At 39.9% G+C, this 17569-nt stretch overlaps 2 long non-coding RNA genes across 8 annotated transcripts in view; one reads left to right on the top strand and one right to left on the bottom strand.

Annotated features, from left to right (window-relative positions):
• Nucleotides 1–4566: 4566 nt before the first annotated feature.
• LOC112976214 lies at nt 4567–17048 on the bottom strand. 6 transcript variants are annotated; one of them, XR_003256957.1, is made up of 7 exons: nt 16826–17048; nt 15133–15273; nt 14863–14973; nt 14604–14768; nt 10382–10819; nt 6297–6538; nt 4567–6173 (listed from the first exon to the last, which is right to left on the bottom strand). It is a non-coding gene; the product is annotated as an uncharacterized LOC112976214 (long non-coding RNA). The 6 variants fall into 6 exon arrangements; XR_003256956.1 differs by having other exon boundaries at nt 4567–6538; nt 16826–17041; XR_003256959.1 differs by having other exon boundaries at nt 4567–6538; nt 10569–10819; nt 16826–17038.
• Nucleotides 17049–17153: 105 nt separating this feature from the next.
• The window catches only part of LOC112976234, a 31167-nt gene continuing 30751 nt past the window's right edge, over nt 17154–17569 (top strand). For both annotated transcript variants that reach the window (XR_003256969.1, XR_003256968.1), the window contains exon 1: nt 17154–17530. This is a non-coding gene — a long non-coding RNA (uncharacterized LOC112976234). The remainder of the gene's footprint in view (nt 17531–17569) is intronic.

Raw genomic sequence — 17569 nt, 5'->3', positions numbered from 1 at the left:
AAGTAGTTCACTTTGAAATAATTCTTCTGAAAGTTTTTGAAGATGCTGAGGCTGGCAAAAATGTTCTGGGGATGTGTTCTGTAAACCAGGCTCTTCCCACTGTATGAAAATGAGCAAAAATATTTTTGAACTGACCTACAGAAGAAAAGGTGAGGTTTCAAAGGTGCAGTCTGAGTTACAAATAACTTTGCCTGCTGAGCAGTGTCTGGATTTATTCCAGGAAGAATACTCCTGGGTAGCATCAATTAGGAGTACTTGGTCATGAATTCTATGTTTATTACTTTGCTCTCTTTTAAGGCCCTCATACCCCAATCTCCTTCTTTTGAAACAGTCTCCTGTACATTATTCTACTTCTTCTGAATAGCTTTTTGATAACCAGTCTACTCGTATACAGCACTATATGCTGAATGTTTGTAGAAAGAAATGTACTTTGTGATTAGGATTGCATCATCTTGCACTTAGATTATTAGTTAATAAATAAAGGGAAAAAAAATTAAAAATTCTAGTTCCATACCATTCCAACCAGCAAAGCCCTTCTACGTACACTTAATCTGAAATCAGTGAGTGTACTCAAAGGCTTATTGCTAATCCTGCTGTTGAGAATCTGCTTTCCCTTTTCTTGTGCAGTTCTGCACAACTGCAGACAGTAATTTGCAAAAATTTTGCGAGAGTGTTTTTTCTTTCAGGGGAGACTCAAGTTTTGCTAAAATCTTAAAGACTTCACATGGGAATTCAAATGCCACCACTCTGGTGGCAGATTAAAGGGTCACTTTTTGTGCTGGCTCTATTCCCAGTCCCACTGACACTGCTAAACTTAGGATCATCTCTGAAAATGTATCTATAAAATGACATAGGCACTAKGATTTCACTCTGAATGACCAACTGGATTCTTTCTGTCTCATATCTGGCCAGTGTGAAAAATGTTGCCAAGGCAAATAGAGGGAGTCGGGGACCATATYTGCTGTTGGTGCTTCTGCCCTCCTGGGCTCTGCGCAGGCAGCGCAGCAAGGGCAGCTCCTTCAGCTACTGATTCACAGCACCTCTGCTAAACCCTTGCTCCGTGAAGCTCTCATCAAGCTCTGGCTCGTCATGAAGGGGGAGAGTGAGTGATAATGCTCGTCCCACCATCCAGGCTGCTGCCCACAGCAGACTAGCAGAGGAAGTATTAGATGATAAAATGACCAAGAGTGTAGAGCGTTAGCTTCACTCACCAGGGGATTAGGCAGTTGTTTTTCTAATATATGGATTTGGAAACTTTTCTTTCAGCTTAAAAGATTAATGTAAAATATCTAAACCAAAAAAAAAATGAATTTCCAGGTTAGGGTAAAAGATATAAAAGCAATTTTACTCCCAGTTCCCAGCTTCATCTGTACAAATGTCACATCCTTGGCCCAGACAGCAATCTGGCCAGCCCAAGTACAAAGCTGGTTTTTTTTAAAAGTGCACTGCATCCCCACAGTTTCCATTCTCTCCCTAGATGAAAACAGGTTTGTTGTGTCTTTGTCATCATTGGAGGAAATGGCATTGGGCTGYGAGACTTTATAAATTGCTTTCATTGATTTATTTTTGTCAGTCCAACAGCTGTCTCCCAGCCCTGCTCTCCTTACCAACGTCAGTGCTCCCGTCATTCCAGTCTTCAAAGAAAGATAAAGATATCTTTTTCTAAATAAGTGTTCAGTTCCAGGGGATGAGTGTGTACCTAGGATTCTGTCCAATTAAAATCAAGGTTTCACCTTGTATATGAATGGCTCATTTATCTAAAATCAGGTGTCACTGAGGGAGAATAAAAAGTATCCTATGTAATATGTCTTATGAGAAAAAGATAGATTTCCCAGCATTAAAGAGATATGAAAAAGAAGTATTTGTTATTTTTTCCCCAAATGTCTTCATGCAGGCTACAAAGAGAGGCAAATTCAGCAGTAATACTCATGAAATTTATACCCCTGTGTGTTCTTACTGGTGTATTAAAAAGAATAAAGCTACTAAACTAAGTTATTCAGATGAAAACATTCCTGGATGGAGTAATTTAAAAAGACTGATAGTTAAAATTGTGCCACTTGAATACACATCATTCTAAARTGCTGCTCTGTTTTCTTTGGAATCTGGCTTGCCACCCTGGTGATGTATGATCATTAAAAGAAGATCTGACATTTCTTTTTCCACACAGTTCTATTGCATGCCAACAATAGGCCGTATTCTGAGCGTATTTCGAATCTTTTTCACAAAGACAAAAGCTAGATAAATTATACACAGTTCTCCCTTCTAATACGAGTGTTCCAGTCCAGCTTCTCCTCTACTATTAATGAGTTACATGCATTTAATTCTAAATGAAGGACTGGATGGAAGAAATACGGGAGGATGTAGGTCTACATTAAGTTAAAAGATTTCTTCGTTATGATGGAAGTGTTGAATGTTGAYGCACAACCAAGACAAAATTCTCCTAAGAGTGAATCTCTGTTTTTTTTCCCCCATCTGAAATAAAGYCAATGTAATGGAGAGCTAAACAGTGATTATCTGTTATGTTTCAAAGCAAAGGCTCAATATAAATCAACTTTTCCTATAGCTTTTGAAGTGAAATTACTTTGTGTGAAAAACAGATCCAGGAAGAATATTGTTTAGAGAAAATACACACTTTTTGTAGACTTTTATCTTTATAAAAAKCACTTCAGGAAACAAAACTTTTATAGTAGGTTGTCTGATCTTCAGTAGCATTTTCAAAGTGCCTTAAAATATTTCCTGCATATACTTAATAATGCGGCATTATTATTTTAAGATATTCTTCAACTTGTAACCTTTGGTTATTATTTTATTTTCAAACATTCATAATTGTTTTAGATAGTTTTTAGATGTTTTACACAACCACTCTGTTAGTATTTATTAGTTTAAGAACATTTTAAACATGTCTGCATCAATCTACTCACTCCATGTAYGGAGCACTTTCATCTGAAAATTCTTAAATTCTTCCCACTGAAAATTAAATATTATCTTCTATGTTATTTCTTTTTAAGGTTTGCTTTTTCAAATGTTTAACTACTGCATATGGTAATAATATAAGCCATCAATCATTTATCACAAATATTCATGGAAAATCTGATTCTGTGCTGAGTTGAATTTTGTCAGCGACTTTGGTAAATGTTAAATTTTTTTTTCTTAACTATAGCCAGGAAAATTAGCGTCCACTTTAGAAATTCATTTGGAGGATTTGTTCCATGAATTAATTTTTTGTCAAATTTCAGACATTGTAATTAGTTACTGGTTAAACACTGCTGTGCTACTCATATAGACATTTGCTATTTCAAACAGCCAATAAAAACACAATAAAATTAATTTTAATTAAAAAGATAGCTTAACATCTTCCTGTACCAGAGACCAGAACACCCTAATATACAGATGGCATGCCAATACTGATTTTAATAATATGGGGGGGAAATATGTATATGAACTTGCATATGAACTGTTGTCTGAGGTCATACTGTTTAGCACACCTCTTCAGCTAATGGTTTTACAAGGTCTTGGTTAGATTTTGGGAAGTCTTTCCCGTATAAGATACCCCTATGCACAAAGGCAGGTTCTCGAAGTTGGTGGAAGACTTGCRTGTATGAAACTCTTTGGTAGCTTGTCTAAGGGGGATCTAATAACCGACTCCAGCCTGACTGATGCAACAGATGTGAGCTTCAGTTTAACAGCCCTTCCTCTCACTGACTTTCAGGTAAATGTGATTGACTGTATTTATTTTCTTTCTTAAGGATGCTGAATTCTTCACCAGGAAGCCTGAAGAGCATATTTTGGTTCATTTTTCCATAGAAATCACGGAAGTTTTGTAAAGCAATGTTGGCTTGCAGAGCCCATGGCACAGCTCCTTGACTGCCTGAAATCTGCTTTGAGCAGTGGTACTTTACTCTGAATGAGGGCACCTGAGGATGCGCTGTCTTATATTCTCTGTCAAAAATCACATGAAAAATGATACATGTTTGACTAGCTGCTGCTGGTGRATCTAACTGCTGGAATGCTACAGCAGAAAGCAAGCAAGAGAAGTTTGCTCCAGCTTCAGAGGAGAACTGTGTGGATGGGTTATACTGTGCTTTAAAAGGACCTGGGCATGAGCTGCGGCTGCTGGAGAAATGACTCTTCCCCTGCTCAGGGCTGCTCCTTCCTTCTGCTGCTGCACACAGCTGTGGCCTGTCCTTCTGTCCGCTTGTGGCAACTCTAATCTGTTACGTTCAAAATGGGTCAGTTAAGCAAAAGACCTACCGTCTGAATTACTTCAATCCCACCCTGCCGTTCTGTGTCTGTAATTTCTCTGGTTAAAGATCTTCTCTCGGAGTGAAAATTCCTGTCTCAGTGGTAATGTTTTATTAGGATCCTTCTTCTCATTAAACTCTGGAAGGATCTGGCTTGTATTTTGATGTTTTTGTTTGATGAAACCTGGCAATTCTTACTGAGCGGCTGGCACCTCCTTTTTAGGCTTGATTGGAAATAGAAAGGTAATGAATTTTGGCAGGTTTATAATGGAAATTTTACAATYAGGGAAGTTGAACAGTTCTTTATGAAAATAGATACAGAATCTTAAATTTGTATTATTTATTGTTATTTATAAGTCTAACAGACAGAGCAGTTGCCTCTGTCCTTGGAGAATCTGAAATGCATAGACAAAGCTGTTAAAGAGCTGTCATGGTCCTCCCTCAAGGTTCTTGTGTTTCAGGTGATAAATTCTTGGGGACATGGACTTGATCTTCATTACCTGCATTTGCTGCTGTGCAAACAGCATGTTATAATGTAATCCATCTGCTTTGCACAGTGTTTTTGGAAAGCCCTTGTGAAGTGCCTTATTAGTGTAAGATGAAGATTTATTTTTATGGCCTCAGTGATGTTTATTTTGATGTGTAGGGGCTGTGTGACATAATGGATGTCACAGGGTCCCTTTCAGCTTTATGAATCCTTAACAATAGGCACTTCCTCAGGACCAATATGAAGAAAACAGGGAGCAGAGTAAAGACCACATTTTGGTAGGAATTTAAATTGATTAATAATGTTAAACATATGAATAGTTCCCTTGAAGTCCATGAAAATACTCTCTGTGTTTCATCTCATAAAGATGCTTAATTACCCCACTAAAGCAGTTACCTTACTAAATCAATTACCTTAATAATTCTGTTTATCAGGAATATAAAGGACAGTGAAAGTGCCCTTTAAATGAATTGCGTAGCACCACTATGTGTGGAAAAAATATGGGAAACAGCCAGGCTGAAAATCTATAGCCAAGAACAAAACATTCCTCTGGTGATGTGTGGTAAGAGGTAGCTGAAGGTATTCAGCACCTCACAGGATCAGGCCTTGAATTATTAAATTGCTGTACCATGGTAATAGATCCTTAAATAATAAAGTGAAAGGGGAGAGAGGAAAGTTGGGTGGGAACAAAACTAACTCGGTGTATTAGAAAGATCATTGTTTGAGTTCCCAGTATTTAATGGCTGGGTTAGCAGTGCGGCAACTGAATTCAGCAGCAATGTTATTCTGGCCAGTTATCTGGTGGGAAAGTTGACCTGAGGAACAACACCGCAGTATGTACAATTCAGGTCAAACACATCTCTGATTTCTGACCACTTTTTTTTCTTGGGTGATGTTTATTTTCTTCCCAGAAATTATGGTAACATTTGAGTTTATTCAATTTTGTGGCAGTCTTGCACTGCTTATTCCAATGCTTCTTCTTGAACCTGACCCATGAGTTATTCCTTAGTGTAAATAACTCATTTAGGCCTAATCCTAAACCTTCTGCTTAAGGCTGAGTGAGCAAACTGGATCTAAAGGAGACTAATATTCCCTCATGCAGGGAGGAGCACAGCTTAAATGGTCTTTGACCTTGAAGCAGCACTTGCCACGCTGGCTAGTGTTGCCTTTGTCTGGAGAATTCACACAATTAGTCTCCAGTTTCTTCCTTTCCTGGGTCCTGTGAAGAGCAGGAATGTGGTCCTGAGCTGCCATTTCAGTGAGTGGAGCCCCGCTGAGTGCAGGGTGCTGGTGGAGCACATGCATAGCTGCAGCACAGTTCTCYGGCATCTCTCCAGCTCTGCGACCTCATGCCTCAGATGTAGGCAGTGAAAGAAGCTGCTGGCCACTTTTTCTGATCTGTTGGCTGATCAGSTGGCAGAGACACTGTGGCTTTATGCTGTACTCTGCAACGGAGAATAGTAATCCCATCTATAGGTGTTCGAACCAGAAAAAGATAGTGTCATGTTGAAAGGACAAGTCTTGAGCGATCAATAAGAGGGAAGAATTATTTTGTAGTGGATCCTGACCTTGTCATTTTCCTTCCTGAATTTTTCCCCAAGCAGAAAGTGGGCAATTGGGGATGTGATTGCCTTCAGGGACTGCCCTCTCTCTCCTTCATCCATACTGGTTTCATTCTCAGGAGGATAAAGGGACAGAGCTTGCCATGGAAGGAGGACAGGCTTGTCAAGGGAGGGCTGCATGGTCTCCAGTGATTTCTCTCCATTCTGAACTCTCAAAGTGGTCCATGTTAACCTGCAGCCAAATATTCCTGCAGGCAAGAAAAAATTTTAGAACAGTTGAGACTGAATTTCACTATGAACTTTAAATGTACTTAAGATAAAAATTTCTTAAAACACAGGTAAAAATGCTAAGAACTGTGACATATATATTTCTATGCATTATTTCATCTAGATTTCTGTTACTATTAACTGGAGTGCATACAGTCTCATGGGTGGCTTCAGAAACTTGAAGTTTCTTTTTGTCACCTTCTTATAAAATTAATTTAAAACACTATTGTTTCTCCTTCAGATCCAGGTACCACCTTATTATTGGCTCAGTTTTCAAAGTGGATCAAGAAGTTTCATCCAGACATTGCAAAACCACCAGTAGACAGGGTTCAGATGTATGTTCCTTTCTGGACAAGCAACTCAGGTTATGAGCTGCTAGAAACAGGAGTTTGGGTTTGGCCCATCTTGAGGCTGATCATAAAGCCACAAAGATTCCCAGCAAAGGAAGGAACTGCTCTAACTTGGCAGAAGCAGCTTCCTAGATTTGTATTCACTTGTTTTATGGGTTGGCTTATTGGAACCTGGGTTGGGATCAAATAGTGTTACTCTTATACTTAAATTAAAGTACGTGGAATTTGCAAGTCACTTTCTTGGTGTCTCCTTGCTTTCTTGCATACTGATGGAATACAGGTTTCAGCCCTGCTCTGAGTGAGGGTGGGAGGGAAGCTGAGAAAGAGGAAGGCTGACTGTATGAGCTGGGAGTAGCTGAGTTTCTCTTAGGAGAGGAACTGTTGAGGAATTCAAGAACTCTGGAGCTCCATTTCATTCCTGTGGATTTTGATCACATCTCTGATAGGCCTGGGCTTTAACTGTTAGCATAGTCTTTTCATGTGGATAGCCATGAACAAACCACTCCATCAGTGAAAAATTAGAAAACAGAGCATTTGTTAGGAACAATCTATAGGATATTTATTTGTCCTCAGCCAAAGAAACAATCTTTGTAGAGGAGATAGGTGGAAGGTATTGCAGTCAGGGTCCCTTCATCAAGAAAGACTGTTTTTTTGCATAAGTGTAGAAACTACCTCTCTCACAGGTAAGTAAAATTTTTATAGTAGACACAAAAAGAAGAAATATATTAAAATCATTTTGCAAGTAAATTTTATCCCTGTTTTAAACTGTAATTCTCATCAAACCATAAGTAGTGCATCTTAGGGCCAAAGCAGTATTATTATCCCTGCTTCTGTAGTGATGCCTGGAATCATCAGACATAATTTAAGGCTCCTTGGTCTAGACACAATACGTGTATGCAATAGAAAGACGATTTCTCTCTGTGAATGATTGCCTCTTTACCAGCTTCAGAGCAATGGCAGTTGCATCAGAAGGGAGCTGGATTTGTGTGCTGGTTCTGCCTGCATCTACATGTTAAGTGATGTGAGAAATTGCCAGGCAGTGACTGACAAATACAATTCAACTGCAGAAATCCACATTTATAGCATTTATGGTATTCAGATACTTTAAGATCTAACAATATTCTCTCCCAGTTTATTGTGAATCATCTGATCCTTGCATATTTTATTCTAAAACTAGAACTATTCTTGCACTTCTCTATGAAAAGGTGATACACACACACATCTTTAGGTTTTCTAATAATACTTTTGCAAGTGTACTCAAACTATTTCAAATAATTAAAAGTTTGAATGATTTAATCATAAAAAATGAAATAAGTATACATGTTTAATATCTAGATTCCTAATATAGCTATAGAAGTTGCCAATAGCAAGTCCTCCTGAATCAGGTAATGATAATATTTGGGAAGGTTTATCACAACACTTGTGAGGTGAAAGAGGTCTTTGAAAACATTGAACCATTGGCTTGATGAAACAAACTGTGTCATTGATGTGGGTTAGCAATGCTCTTCTATGCCCAGTCATATCAAGCTGAGTCATGACTGAAAGATCTTGGGATAATTAAACTCATCATGGAAGAAAAAAAGTTGTTAACGCGTGTGACATACGGCACCAAATGATGCAGACTTATATATAAATATAGCCAGAAATACAGAAAGCCCTGTGGATAATGTGGAAGTTTAAATGTTGTAGTTGCTGCTGAATGGCAACTCAGCCTAAAGATTTTGGGCATGAGAAAGGATGGCATCAATGGGAAGTGTGCACTACATGAATACACTTATGCAGATTGTGGTCAGATGCTGAGTATAACAGAGCAATCATGCTATGTCAATCTGCTTCACTGCTGGAAATGAAAAAGAAGTAGGGTAAAGTTGGACATAAAAATATATCACTATTGTAGCTTTTTGTGCTCAGATCAGGAATGTAGAATCAGGTTTTCACCAAATGACTTGATCTAAATTCTTGCACCTCCTAAGGATTGGAAGTGGCCCTGATGGCTTACTTTAATGTTATCTATAGGTGAATCAGCTTCTGAATGTTATATGTTCCATAAGGAAACCAATTTCATCTGTTATCCATTAAATGTCCTCAGATATCTATAAAGGTACAGCTGAATGTATTAGTCCATGTGCATGGAAGCAGGTGTCTGCCGAAAAAAAACATAGGAAGAATTCTTGTATATTGTATTAGATGACTTAAAAATGTAAACCAAACCAATGAGACCAGGGTTCAGTCTATTTGGAATGCCTTTTCTTTTAACATCACAGAAATCTTCTAATTTTAGTTCTTAAAATGATATACGTTTAGGTGCTGAAAAGGTGTATTGGAGGTCATACAGGTTCTTACGCAAAGTAAAAACTTCAATCTAACAGTTGAATTCTTTATATCTGAAACCTGAGTTTGGACATGGTATTTGGAAGTGCTGAGCTTTGGCTCCAGTATAAACATATGAAAAGCCTGATCCCTCATATTTACTGTTTCATGCTTCTAAACATTTGAAAAACTTGGTCAGATGGCAAAGGGGGGGGGGGAGAGAGAGAAAGACCTTTCACTGCCTTTTCTTTATTCTGTTAAAGTACTTTGTTCCGTGGGGCAGCAGAGTCTTGTTTTGTTGCAAAGGAAAGATATGTCACAGCAAAAACGTGCAGACGTCACGTTTGCTCAGTGCGTATGCAAAGCAAACAGTGGTGCTTTGATGTTAGAATGTGCCGGGCAGCGAATTCCCTCTGCATTCTCAGCCCATCTTGTAGCCTCAAATATTCTTTGGTTTCCATTCCTTTCTCAAAAACTCTTCGTTTCTGTCAGGGGGTGCCTGCCTCGGCATTCCTTGAAGTGAAACAGCCTGGTCTCACGCTGCCTGCRTTCAGGAGGAAGGCTGCTCTCTGATTATCTGCAACACAGACGCTTTGGGATAGAGATCTGGCTTGCCTGTTTTGCTCCTTTTTTTCTAAGGGTATTCAATGGCTTTTCAAAGTAACAGGTCTATTCTGCTCTCATTTTCTGGTGCTTGCTGGTACCAAAGATAAATACACTTGATAGACTGTCTTTTTAATTATTTTTGTTTCCCAGAAGAGTAGAACTGTGAACTGAGCCCCTTCCCCAACCCCCCCCAGACCAGCGACCCCCAGCCCGGCCCCAGGCTCCTCGCTGACCCCCAGCCCCTTCCCCAACCCCCCCCAGACCAGCGAGCCCCAGCCCGGCCCCAGGCTCCTCGCTGACCCCCCGGGGCCTGGCTCCAGGTCCCACTCCCCCATGGCAATGCCCCCCACCTTGGCCACTGACTCCCCCCCCACCCCACAGTGCCTTGGAGGCCCCTCAGGCCCCTCCCGGCCCCTCGGCCCCTCGGCTGACCGTGAGCTAACACTGACACTAATCTCGGGGCACAGAGGTAAGGCTGAACGGCCGCCGTGTCCCTGCTGAAGATGGACTCGCAGCGGGGACGGTGCTGGGCTCTGCAGGCCTTYGCAGGCTGCACACCTGGAAAAACAGCAGGCCCTGGGGCGTAAATGATCCCTTCAAGGGACTGTCCGCGCTGGTGGGGCTGCTGGCCGCTCGCAGGGCATCTGCGTGTCTGCTCGCTTGGCGGTGGTGGCAGGGCAGACGCGCCTGATACTGCTGAAGTCGCCCTGGGGTAGCGGCTGGGCTAGCGTTTCCTGGCCCGTACCCGTGGGAAGTTAGACATTTGTGTCTGAAATAATCACTCCAGGCTTGTTCTCCAGTCGACGGAGAGGTGGTCAGTCGGAGGTACCAGCTTTTCTGCGTGGACTGAAAAGGAGCCTTCAGCAGCAAGCTCAGAGGCAGAGGTCTAACATTTGGCTGCCTAAACTGAGGTGAGAAGAGTCCCACTGCTAGTGAGGGAAGCGGAGTCTCTATCCTGATTTCGAAACCAGGTGCGGTCTGCTACGGCAATTCAAACTGAAAATTAAAAATCAGCATCAGTGTTGAGATATGGAAAAAAGGGACTAAAACCTGTTGTCCCTGAACTTCAGAACATTTTTTTTCAGCTTTCCAATGCACAGGGAAGATACCACATCCTGTTTTTACTAATGTTTCTTTAAAAAAGCGATGAGAAATGATATGTATAGAACGGGAAGAGTCTGGAACTGTTAAAATGTCCTTGGCTGGCTTCCTGCTCCTTAGGTAAATTAGTTTTTGCCAAGCATAGTGCTGCTGAGCCGAAAATGATTCTGATGCCTGAACAAGTCGGTTTAAAGCTAGCTTGGCTATTTCTACACTACACTGCAGTCTAGAGAGCAGACAAYGCTTAAACATGCATCTGGGCAAGGCAGAGCAGAGTCGCACTATGGCTTATGGCTTAGACCTCTGCTATTTTTGGAGTCTGGCTTTATGCATGCAAACTAAAAGCCCTAAGTGACACCTTGCTGAACCCCTTAGGCTAAGTTCTCATTAGCTAACTTGCAGGTTTTCATTACAGAGAAATACATTTTCCATTTGTATTATTGTGGGCTTACAATTTGTTTTAAAGTTACACTTGTACAGATGCGTCTTTTAATATGTTTTCTTTTCCAGTATGACAGTTCTGGGGAGGTGGAGGATTATAAAAAATGACAAATGCCTTGTATTTGCAAATTCCAGAAAAAGCAAAAGAAACTATTCTACTGTTTAATAGACTTGGCAGGTACTTGGGTGCAAATATCAGGAATGTGCTCACATACATGTGCCCCAAATGTCCAGCAACAAATCTTTGTTTTCCAAAATGAAAGCTGCAGTTTAGCTACAAAGAAACAAAGACCACAGTATCGTTGTGGGGAGGGGGAGTTTGGATAAGGCAAATGAAGCAGAAGAATATCTGCAAAGATTAATGGCTAGCCATGCTGTATAAAACCAATTTATTGCAAAATTTTATTTAAATAATTCATGCAGTTTGACAAATCCAGTACTTTTTCTTCCATTTTATCTAAATTGCGTTAAAACTGGAGAAAGAAACATAATCAGGGCAGATTCACTGAATAAGTTTTAGGAAAAGAACATCTGAGAGAAGTGATCCACCAAAATATTTCAAATGTAGGTAATATGTGTTAGCCGTGATGTGTTGTTTGTGTTTGTGCTGCAATAAATATTCATGAAAAAAATAAATAGCGTTTTTCAGGAGAAACAATAAAACTACATACAGGAAAGATTTCTTTCCTAAGAAACAGTTTTGGGCAGGATGATGGCAGGAAGATTTTGGACTTGCAAATTCTTTTGAGAAATATGGTCAGTTTGAAACAATGGAAGATATCCTTTCCTTGGAAACAAGAGGCATTTGAGAAAGCTTCCGAAAAAATTATTTTAGTGAATTTGTATAAAGGTATTTCCACCCTTCAGAGGAAGATAGGAAAAGGTCTAGATGTTCTGAAGCCTGCATTCATTGAAACCAGAGTCAAACAAAAAGGATGCATCTCATTGAACTTCAGCCATACAGGGTTAACAGTCTGGTCTAAGTCATATGGGTAAATACTATTATTAATGGAGAGACAGAATCATCTGGCTATTGATAGATGCTTACCTTAGCATGGGATAATCTTAAACTTCAGGAAAACTTATGTGTATTGCAATGCACACTGAAGATCGAGGGCCATTGCAGTTCAAGTGGTACCTTGCCATGTCTCTCTTTCCTCCTTTAAAATGGGATCACACTCCATGTCATGTATGGAATGATAGTGACAACCTGATATTGGCTGTCACCCCAATGCACATCTATGAGAAGCTGAGGATGATCTCTGATTTTCAGACCCTCTCCCAGTTTCTGCTTTTTCCCTTAATTTCCAGCTGACACCTACCAAAGTCAATTTTTCTCTCCATAGATAGCAGCATGACACTGAGTTACACCATGTTCTTGCTGTTTAAGTGAAAAAGAGTCCAAAGACTCTTGGGGAAACCTGAACTGAGTAGGCCAGGGGTCCCTATCATTATCTTCACCACTGCCTGGATAGTGGGTTGTTACTGGGTCACACAGAGTCAACTCCTACCAAACAAGATTTACAGAAGAACAAACAGCTCTATTTGATGCCCTTACTGTAAAGTTTTTGCAATAACAGAGTTATAAAAGAAGTGTGTGCTATGAGAATGCACAGTTCTAGATTATACTTCTTGATCGAGATACACTCTGCTGTGAAGTTGCTTGTTTAGCATCCCCAACCCTTTCATGGCTGGTAAGGTGTGGAGAACTCTCCTATCTTCATTTTTCTTATTCTTATCATTAAAGATGACTGTCCTGATTTCCTGCATAACAGCTTTCCCACAACGATAGGGAGAGCGTGCCCTAGCACCATCGTAATGAAGATAATAATGTCATTTGAGGGTTACCTCCTCTCCAAACTTTCTTAATTAACATTTCTATTGTGCTGCTTAATTTACACATCTTTTAGCCTGGCTTCACTTGCTGCAACCATTTTTTTGGGGGCAGTCCTGTTACGGTCACCCTATTAGGCTTACAATAGCAATTTTATTGTGAGCTTTGCATAAAGACCAAACATGTCCTGGCAGGTTCATTTAGCTYTAGGGGGGTCCGACTCCAGGATCCCCTCATGATATCACTTCTCCAGCTGTTTAAAGGGTTCCTGCTAATGTAAAAAGAATATTTTTAGGCACCTAAATAAAATGATCATATTTTAAAAATGGAGCCGAGTGTTAAAGTGCTTTTAAATTCCAGGTTCTTATTCCCTCAGGGAAACTGTTGCAGTGTGAGCTCTAATGAACACATTTCCAAATGCATTGGAAAGAAGTATTTAACCAGGCAGGTCTTATGGAGTGGGTGAACTCAGGGGAAAGCTACAGGGAGGGTTAGCACTAATAATATTTTGAATATTTTGAATTTTTAGTTATTTTGAATCTTTTAGCTATATTAAATATTCGTAATTTTTTAATTGGTAAAATATTAGGAAACAGTAAAAGGGCAGAGGTCCTTCTAAAAAAGAAGAGATGAAACTTAGGATAAATACAATGATAGCAGTTTGTTGTCACATTAAGATGTTTGGCTGTTTCTCCTCTACTTTATTTCACTAAAAATTAATTTAAGGGGAATTTCTTCAAACTATACTGCTAAGTTTAGAGAGCTTTAAAGCTGGCTTACTTTACAAAAAAAAAAAATCTACCTGTTTGTTCTGTCTGGCTGTTTTATGAGCACTTTGCCCTCTGGACTAGCTTTGTTTTTACTAGTTTCTGATATTTATTTAGAGACTGATTTTTTGTATTCCTGACTCATACAAAACTGAAGAAACAACAAACTAGTTTTAACAGAGGTTGTAAGAATTTTGCTAATGTGAAGAATAAGGACTATTCAGTTAGCTGATTGCGAAACTGATTGGAAGAGTTCTCCATTCTGTTTCTGTTGGCCTGAGAAAATAGCAAACTATGCACTACAGATGATCAGAAGATTGAGATTAATCTGTATTTGCCTGATTGAAAAATACATTTGTTTCTCTTTACTTCCTGTGTAAGGTAAAAAAAAGTATCTTTGCTTTGCAATAATTCTCCTCACTGTTATTATTAACAAAGAACATTGCTGTGCTCCCCAGCAATGCATGCTTTTGGACCAAGGCCTAGATCCACAAAAGGCCTTAGATGCCTAAAGGGGAATTTAGGAGGTTAAACCCAACAGCTAGATCTCCCAAATCCCTATTCAGTTGTTGCCTAATCCAGTAGGTGCCTAAAATCTGTAGGCACCAAAGATATTAACATTAAACCTCCCCAGTACCTGCAGCTCTGTTTACTTGGAAGTGCTTCAGATGGTGTTTATCTGCTTTTTGCTCATGTAGGCATTCTCAGAGCATGTTTGCAGGTTTTGGCTCCACCAAATGCAGCATCTTCTTTCTTCCAGAGTGGTGAAGTGTTCCTTATGCAGTAACTCAGCGGTTGCATGCTGGGGAAGAGAGTGGCAGAGGACCAAGTTCAATCCATCCTCGTCCTGCAGGGATTCAGCTCCCCATCCTCCTACCCCCAGGACACTGGCTTACCCATCACTCTTGCTATAACAACCCTGGCCATGTGCTTGTCTGCTTACTCACTTGTACCATTTTCGCTTCCAGATATATCATGAAAGAGAAGCCTGAGTCTGGGTTAATTATCTGAAAAGAAGGAAAAGGGAAAGGACACTGAAAACTGTGGTGGAAAGAAGCACCTCCCCGTAGTCCTGTAGTCCTCCAATGTCCTGGCATTAGCAAATGACAGTCATCTGAATATAGTAGCAAGCAAACTGGATGGTAAAAACAGCAGCAAATACATACAATTGAATTAGAAGGTCTAAATCTTCCCTTATTGCCTTCAGTGAGAGTTTCACAGTAGATTTTGAATGGAGGGAGTAGCTGGGGTCCCTCTATATTGCTGTGCTGTGTGTTGTCTTTCTGCTGGACCATCAGTAAAAATGTCTGTGAATGTAAAATGCAGCCAAGTTGAAAAACTGATTAAATTGAGCTATCTCAAATAGTAGACCTACTTAAAAGTCCTTCATTATTCTTTTTCACCTCATCATTACAAGCATTACCTATCACTTATCCACACAGAAATCTCCTGTAAAAGACGCTATTAAAGTTACAGAGTCAAACATTGTGAAGGCAGGCAACAGTAGAATTATAAAAGCCCATGAAACTTGAGGTTGGTATTCTCATGGGTGTTTCACTGTGAGACTCTCTTTACATATGTGATCATGGAGTGTTTTTTTTTTTTCTTTTTCGTATGGACTCTGCCTCTTCTAGTGAGTGGTAGATAATATAGTGCTAACTAATCTACTCAGTACCTTGCTTTATCCTTGGTTGTTTTTTTTTTGTGTGTGTCTTGCTTCTTGAACACTGTTCTCTGAAGATGTAACTATGAATTTACTTGCAGGTTCTTATTTGGCAAGCACCATTAGGGTGTCTGTTTTCAGAATGCTTTAGGATGGGATAGTGTTCATACTCCAGAGATGGTGTGTCCCAATTTGGGGTGCTCAGTTTTGAAATTTCAGATGAATTTTTTCAAATCATTTAGCACTGCAGACTGCTTAACAGGTTGGAAGACCAGTTACTGTTGAATGTATCTGCAGAATAAAGGATCTTAGAAATGAGAAATATGCTCTGAAAATTTTGGCTTCAGTGACTTGCCCAGCATAAGATAGGAACTCCGGGGCAGGGGCAGCAATGGAAGCTGAAGTTACACTCAGTGAGACTGACTGCAGTTTGCACAGGAAGGTTAATTACATCATTTTTTAACTTTGCATCTTAGTTATGTTTCCCAGAAATATGTATTTTGGATGAGTTTACTTTCTTTTTTAGCAACCCTGGAAATGAACCAAACCAAGTCTGTGCAGCAGCATTATGCTGATATCCTGGCAGTTATCAGTAGAGCTGGGACTCTTCTCTCTCCTGTACAAACTTCTGCCACTTGAATGAATGGCCTGGCAGATAGCAGTGGAAGGCAGCACATCTTTTATGTGGACCAACACTGATGGGAAATATATATACTCTCTTGCAGCGTATTTCTTGGCTAGTAAGTGAGAAGAAAAGAATGCTGAGCACTTGAGATGTTGGGATTCACTGAGAGAAATAAACTTAATGATCCCAAACACTTCTGTTGATTGCTTTCCCACTTCACCTCTTCAACATTACCTCTTTGTCAGGCCAATTTCTATTTCCTTGCCCAGAAACTCCAATTTTTTTTTCTGTTTTCTCATCCCACCTCCATTTTTCCATCATCATTCTTTTTACTGTCACATCCCAGGGTTTCAAATTCTCCTTTTTCATATCTGGAGTCAGACAAATGGATAGAGTATTGAGGACGATAAAGTTTGTTTTTTTATCAGGAACTATCTAACCACTGTGACACATCTCTTGTTTTCCAAAAAACCCCTCTTCCTATCTGGAAATGACAGCCAAAGACAAGGTACACTGATCTTACCACTCCTCTTCCAGCTCTGTCTCATTAACTCACACTTTCTCTACTCACCGTTATGGCAGGAAATCTTGTCTACATGGGGAGGCATTGGAGAGGTGGTCTTTCTCTCTGTACTTCCTTCAGCCCCATAACGTAAGCATTCATGCAGGAAATAATGTTGCAGCAGTATGAGAGGAGGATCAGATTACAAGGAAGTAACTCTTGAGGCAAGAAACATTAAAACACCACTAGACTAGAAAACGTGTAAAGAGTCTACCATCAGGTCTGCCAGAAGCTTATCTTATGCTTGCAGACTTTTTGAGCTCACGTGTGCTTCTTTTTGGTTTGTGTCAACACATTTGGCCATATGATGTTTTTTGGAAGAATACATCATGGAAGGGTCTTAATATGTGGCAGGGCTCTTAAATTTATTTTAATGTATTCAAACTAAGTATTTTTAAACTGTTGAGTCCAAAGTGAAAAATTTGGGAAACTTGACAGCTATCAATGCTAGGTGGCATATTGACCTTAACTAGGAAATGCTGTTTCTCTGAAAAAGGAAATAGAAATGCCCTATGGCTGTTTCTAGCCTAAAAACTTTGTGGGGTTCATTCAAGGCTCTAGATATAATAAAAGGCTGAGAAAACTGAATAGTGGTAGACAGCAGAGTTCCTGTAAATTGGACACAAATAACCAGAGGAGCTGGCCYGTCTCTGTTACCAAAACAGCTCGGGTCCTTTGGGAAGAAAAAGCAATTTGTTTGGCAGTCCTGCTGAGGTAACTGGTAAATAAATCTCTGTGTTTGGTTTGGTGTTG

The sequence above is a fragment of the Apteryx rowi genome, unplaced genomic scaffold, assembly GCF_003343035.1.
Source record: "Apteryx rowi isolate R43461 unplaced genomic scaffold, aptRow1 scaffold_71, whole genome shotgun sequence".
Taxonomy (NCBI): Eukaryota; Metazoa; Chordata; class Aves; order Apterygiformes; family Apterygidae; genus Apteryx; species Apteryx rowi.
This window is presented reverse-complemented; position numbering and strand designations above follow the sequence as displayed.